The following is a 7,084-nucleotide window of genomic DNA, read 5'->3' as shown; positions in this document are numbered from 1 at the left end:
CAGTCGAATCGATTCTATTCTATTTGTTCTAAAATAGAATCATTCAACTGATATAGAGAATCATTCGAATCGATTCTATTCTATTTGCTTTCAAAATATAATCAGTCGACTGATATGGAGAATCAGTCGAATCGATTTTATTTATTTTTGAAACAGAATTAGTCGACTGAAGTTCCTTATCAGTTGAATCGATTCTCAGATTAATTCGACTGACATGGATATCAGTCAATTGGTATTTAGAATCAAGCTAAAAATTTAGTATCAGTCGATTGCATATTACCTTCCAGTCGACTGATCAGTCGATTGCATATTACCTTCCAGTCGACTGATCAGTCAACTGGATATTATTAACAATCGATTGATGAAATTTTTTTGCTAAATTCATCTAAATTACCTGTCGTGCATCTAATCGTGATGCGCTCGATCTTTCTTCTCTTGCCAAGAGTCTGATCATCGACTTTCTTGGACTTCATTTGCCTCACATCTAGCCTTCTGAACTGTAAGGACTTTCTCTCGCTAAGAGTTACTTCTCGATTTTCTTGGGCTTTCCTTTACCTCACATTCAATCTTCTTACCTGTAAGGACTTTCCTGCACACATCCGTGCATCTTGTTGGGTTGCAAGGGTGCAAACATAGTCCCACATCTAAACACATAGAAAAGATCATGGGTTTAAAAGGATGAAAGATATCTCCATTGGAATGAGACATTTTGAGGAGAGCCCAAGAACAAAGCCATGAGGGCTTAGGCCCAAAGTGGATAATATCATGCCATTGTGGAGATATTTTGATTCTATCAGTACCAACAAATGGTATCAGAGCAAGGTCGCTCTTCACCGGACTAACCGCCGGAAGAGTCATGATCCATATCTAACCATGTGGGTTGAACCTTAAAAAAAATAAAGGAAGTGGGTGCTCTCATGTCTGAATTAAGAGGACTAGACTCCAGGTGAGAAGTCCTAGTAGGTCTGGTGGACCGAGGGGCAAAAAGTCCTAGTTGTGGCTAGGTGAGAAGTCTTAGTAGGTCGGGTGGACCGAGGGGCAAAAAGTCTTTATTCCGGCTAGGTGAGAAGTCCTAGTAGGTCGGGTGGACCGAAGGGCAAAAAGTCCTAGTTGCGGCTAAATGAGAAGTCCAAGTAGGCCTGGTGGACCGAGGGGCAAAAAGTCCTAGGTGCGATTACGTGAAAAGTCCTAGTAGGTCGAATGGACCGAGGGGCAAAAAGTCCTGGTGGGTCGAGGATTCAGACATCAAACGGAGGCTTTCCGTTTGAGGGGGGCCTGTGGTCCTTTGTTTGAGGGGATTATTGGGTTACAAGGGTGCAAACATAGTCCCACATCTAAAACACATGGAAAAGAACATGAGTTTAAAAGGATGAAAGATATCTCCATTGGAATGAGACCTTTTGGGGAGAGCCCAAGAACAAAGCCATGAGGGCTTAAGCCCAAAGTGGACAATATCATACCATTGTGGAGATATTTTGATTCCATCGGTACCAACACATCTAATCTGTGATGCGCTCAATCTTTCTTCTCTTGCCAAGAGTTTGGTCATCGACCTTCTTAGACTTCCCTTTGCCTCATATGATTTGGTCTTCTTACCTATAAAGACTTTCTTGCACATTTGATGCATAAGTGAGATTTCTCATACTTTGCTCTAAGCTTTACTGATGTCAATCATCAAAACTATAATCCAGCACGATTGCATCAACAATAGCAACCCTAAAAATACCTCAAAATTCAATTTTAAAGTTTTGAATACATCGGTTGATCGATACACTCAATCAATCGACTAATACTCATGTTTGAGCCTTACCAAGGTTGAATTCTTATCGTGCCTAATATCCAATTGACTTCAATATATCAGGATTTTATTTGCTCAATATCCAATCAACCTTGACCTGAGGGACTTCATCGTTGCCTTATATCCGATCAACCTTAACTTGTCAAGACTTCATTGTTGCTTAACATCTGATCAATCTTAACCTGCTGGGACTTTTTTATTGCCTAGCATCTGATCAATCTTAACCTATTAGGATTTCATCCCTCATGTCAACTCCTTGTTTGACTTTTAACAGTCAAGTGTTTGATCAACCATGACCCACTTGACTTTCCTCTTGTCAACCAACATATTAATCGACTGTTAAGTATTTGATAAACCTTGACTTATTTGACGTCCAACTAACATATTAATCAAACATCGAAATCCAACTCGAGTCAACTCGAGCTTGGTCAATCTTGATCAAAGGTCGATTGCACCAATAATTTTTTCCTTGTTGATATTTGATAATATATTTAAGTTAGGCTAACTCATTATTCCACCATCCTTTCCGATCCTTCTTCTCATGCCAAGGCATGAATGAAAATTTTCTAACTTGAACCATTCATTTTCTCCCTTTAGCACACCAAAAAATCTCTTCAAAAATTCATTCTCTTCTTTCATTCCTAACTTCCAACATCACAATGGAGATTCCCTACATTCCATTTTCTCCGATGCTCAACCTTAAGCATATAATCCTTCATTTATTCATCAATCTTCAAAATCTTGCTTTCTCCTCTTTTCAATCTAAATTATGTATTTAAGGAGGGTCTCTCCCTCAAAGCATGCTCAAACTTCAATCATTGACCAATAATGATTTGAAGTTCCTAAACCTTTAAGAAATTTCAAAATCTAAATCATGAGAATAATGATTCAACTTTGAATCTAAACCTCCTACTCAATTCATTTTTTTCTCTTTTTAACATCTTTTTCTCATTTTCATTAAGAAAATCACCTTTAAATATTTATCCAAATATATCAAAAGAAAGATAGTTAAGATACCTAAGAGTGAGTTTAAATGACTTAAACAAATATATTTTAGTCAAAATTGAAGATATCAATTGATTGCTATTGTGCATCAATCGATTGATCATCTGAAAAACTACAATTTAAATTTTCAGATCGAATTTCAAAAATACATAAGCGATTCTATATTTTTTAAAAATCATGAAATTTCATATAGACATTATTTATGTCATATACTATCAGAAAAAATAATTTTCTATGAAAATACATCTTATTTTCAAATAATGGCAAAAAGTTAAAAATCATTGAAAACTTAAATATTTCACTCTTTGTATCAACTTAATCAATGGTGATTCTTATCAACAGATAGACTTCACTAAAGTTTTCTAAAATACTTTTGAAATTATTTTCAAACTTAATTTTGAACCATGATCTATGAACTAAATGCACATCACTTGCACATTAACTTTCCTCATAATTGATCAACATAAAATCTATTTATTTTGATGAAACTAAAGCTCGTTTTGATACATCAAATCAACATCTTAAACTTAGTTCATTATCCTAACATTGCACTTGTGTCTAGTGTGTCTAGACACACACAAGTCATCCTATGGTCTTTGTGAAATGTAAAATTAATTTTTTCCCCCTAAAACTAAGGGATCATATATCTCTATCTAGATATTTTTCAAATTGACCATCCTATCTAGGATGTCAACTAATATCATTGTCCTTAATTATAAGGAATTAAGATTTATGCATGTACATAAGTATGACATACATCAAATGCATACTTTCAAAAGAAAAACTATCATGACTTAATAATGCATGTATGATATAACATATATCAAATATCATGGCTAGCTAGATGTAATATATATGTATGTCATGATATCATGACATGTGATATGGCAAACAAAATATGGTAATTATGGCATGCTAATAATAAAATATCTAGATTTTTAATCTAAGTATTATCAATTAATCTTTATGTCAAATACATAATTTGACATAAGCGGTCTATCTCTCTTGAATATGTCAAAAAAAATCTCAACTTGGCATACTTTTGAATTCTATCATATCATACTAATTTTGATTAAACTCAAGAACTCAATTTTCATTAGCACCTTAATAAATCCAAGGATAAAAATTAAAGTCTCATTCTTAAGATATCACAATACCTTTAAAATATCTTAAAATGCCAACTTTGCCTTGGTTGGGTTAGTTACCTACCAATCTAAGTTGGCATACCCTAAACTCATTTAGTGTGAAAGAATCATACACTTAGAAAGCCAATATCTATTTAAGCTCCTTGAATGTACTAGGTATTCACTAGGGATAACTTCTCTAGATACCTTCCTAATGACTATCTTAGGCTTCTTAGAAGCCTTGGTCTTTGTAATCTCATCAAGGTCAACTCTAGGGATAGCCTTCTGTGTAACTTTGACTCCACTCCTAGACCTAGGGTTATTTCATAGTTATATAAAACTCTATGATATGAGATCATGCTTTCCTTCAACTTAGATTTGTATCCCAACCCATCTTGTCCTTTGATGGCTTTTGTCTAACTAAATCTAGGTTTCTCTTTTTAGACCCTTTAACCTTATTTGTCTTTTCTAATTGATCAAGTCTTGATCTCAAAACTTGATTTTCAGCCTCTAGGGTATTGGTCCTTGATTTATCATGATAGCCTTGGATATTTTTCTTCCTAGCATATGCTAATATTCTTTAGGTTATTACCTAATTTAACTTCGATTTTCTATCCTTAGGTGGTATATATAGTTATAGAAAGATGTGATCTAAACTTATTCTTAGAATTATAATGCTTTCTATTTTCATGATAATAAGTATTAAATTTAGAAAACTTATTTTAGTATACTTCTTATCATGATACAAGAAAATTACATTATTAAATAATATCTTAGGACCTCCCCCTTATTTGAACTCCCTCATTTGTTCTTAGTCGGATTCCTCCCCCTTGGACATTGATTCTTGTAATGTTCTTGTTGATTGCATGAGAAGCACATAATGTGCTCCTTGCCCTTTCGTATCACGGGACCAACATCTTTTGGCTTCCTTACCCTTTGTGTCACTTGAACTTTCTTCTTAATTAATTGTGGATACTTGCTCTTATAGTGTTCTTTGTTCTTACACTCAAAACATATGATATAATTTTTATTTTTATGAATTGAAATTGATATACCTTCATTAATTGAGCTCTTTGGACTTGTTGAGGTGACACGATCTTCTTTATTGACTCGAGATGTAGATGGCTCATCTTGTTCCAATATCAATTTTCTATCCTCCTCCTCAATCTTTAATGTAGGAGTTTCTTCCATTTCATCCTCCTCGGATGTTGAACACTTGTCAACTTCCAAATCCTCAATTTCTTGAGCCATTGAGTCTCCCTCCTTGGATTCATCATCTTGTGCTGGTAGGGTTGGATCTTCATGGAGCTTAACCAATTTGCTCCATAGCGCATTTACATCCTTGTAATTTTCTAATTTATATAAAATATCATTAGAAACCAAATTAGTCAAAATCTTGGTTACCTTATTGTGAGCCTCAATCTCTTGATTTGCTCTCAGACCATTTACTCCTTCGAAGAGGCTTTCCCTTTTCATCTTTTGGAGTTTCAAATCCTTCTATTTGAGCAAACCATTACTCTATATCCATCATAAGGAAAATTTTCATCTTTGTCTTCCATTGAGCAAACCCTCCTAATTCGAAAGGCGGTGGAGCTTGAATGTCATATCCAAATCCATCCTTGAACTTCATTTAACTCTTATAATGATTACTCCAATGAACTTTTCTGTGCTAGAGAGCTTCAAAAAATCAGACCTTCTTCTTCCTTTAAGTTTGTCCTCTGACGATGATTAGTCCAAAGAACCTTACATTGATGCCACTTATTAGGACTGTGTGAGCTAACGGGGAGTGAGCAGCTCCAATTGCTTTGTCTCACTTGTGTTCTCGTCGTTTGAATGCGCAGTGAAAAACTTAAATCAAACTCAATGCCACATGTACAACACCAAGATTTTACTTGGTTCGTCGCTTCCCATGGTGACTACTTTAAGGCCTAATCCTAGCGATCTATCATCACTAAACTTTCTCTTTCTCGAAAATCTTCCAGAGGTGGTGAAGCCTCTTACAATAAGTTTTCACAACAATATAACAAGAATATGAAATACAAAAATAAATACACAAAAGTAAACTACTTTACAAGAATTTTTCTCTACATGCTTTCTTATTGTTTGGAATTGCCTCTTGTTGGTCCGGATATGAAGCAACACTTTGCACTCAAACCTCTAAGAATCAGCTACTTTAAAATATCTCAAAACCTTATTTTATAGGATTATTGTTCGAGCTTATTTTCACATATCAGCCGATTGATCTTACCAATCAATTGCTTGAACAACTAAAGATTTGAGCATTGCTCTGACCATCAACTCAACGGCTCCATCCATCTCAGTGTCAATTGACTACCCAAAATCATCAGTCAACTGTTGTCTAATTACTTGAATCTCACAGTTGAGTTCTAAACTCTTTGTGTTAGTACCGATGGAATCAAAATATCTTCACAATGGTATGATATTGTCTACTTTGGGCCTAATGGTTTTGTTCTTGGGTTCTCCCCAAAAGGCCTCATACCAATGGAGATATTTTCCATCCTTTTAACCCCATGATCTTTTTCATGTACTTTAGATGTGGGATTATGTTTGCACCCTTGCAACCCAACAATCCCCCCCCCCCCCCTCAAACAAAGGACCACAGCTAGGACTTTTTGCCCACCAGGACTTTTTGCCCCTCGGTCCACCCGACCTACTAGGACTTCCCACCTAGCCGTAGCTAGGACTTTTTGCCCCTCAGTTCACCTGACCTACTAGGACTCCTCTTGATTCAGACACGGGAGCACCCACTTCCTTTGTTTAAGGTTCAAACCACATGGTTAAATCTGGATCATGGCTCATCCGGTGGTTAGTCCGGTGAAGAGCGGTCTCGCTCTGATACCACTTGTTAAAATTGATGGAATCAAAATATCTCCACAATAGTATGATATTGTCCACTTTGGGCCTAAAGTCTCATGGCTTTGTTCTTGGGCTCTCCTCAAAAGGCCTCATACCAATGGAGATATTTTCCATCCTTTTAACTCTATGATCTTTTTCATGTACTTTAAATGTGGGACTATGTTTGCACCCTTGCAACCCAACACTTTGTTCGCTTAAACAGTGACATGAATTAACTGATACACTTCATTAGTAGACTGATTACGATTAGTCAAGTTTTCTAATTGATTTCTGAAGCTTC

This window comes from Curcuma longa, chromosome 19 (assembly GCF_044706935.1).
Source record: "Curcuma longa cultivar G26 ecotype Majalengka, Jawa Barat chromosome 19, ITB_CL_G26_1.1, whole genome shotgun sequence".
In the NCBI taxonomy this organism is placed as follows: domain Eukaryota; kingdom Viridiplantae; phylum Streptophyta; class Magnoliopsida; order Zingiberales; family Zingiberaceae; genus Curcuma; species Curcuma longa.
This window is presented reverse-complemented; position numbering follows the sequence as displayed.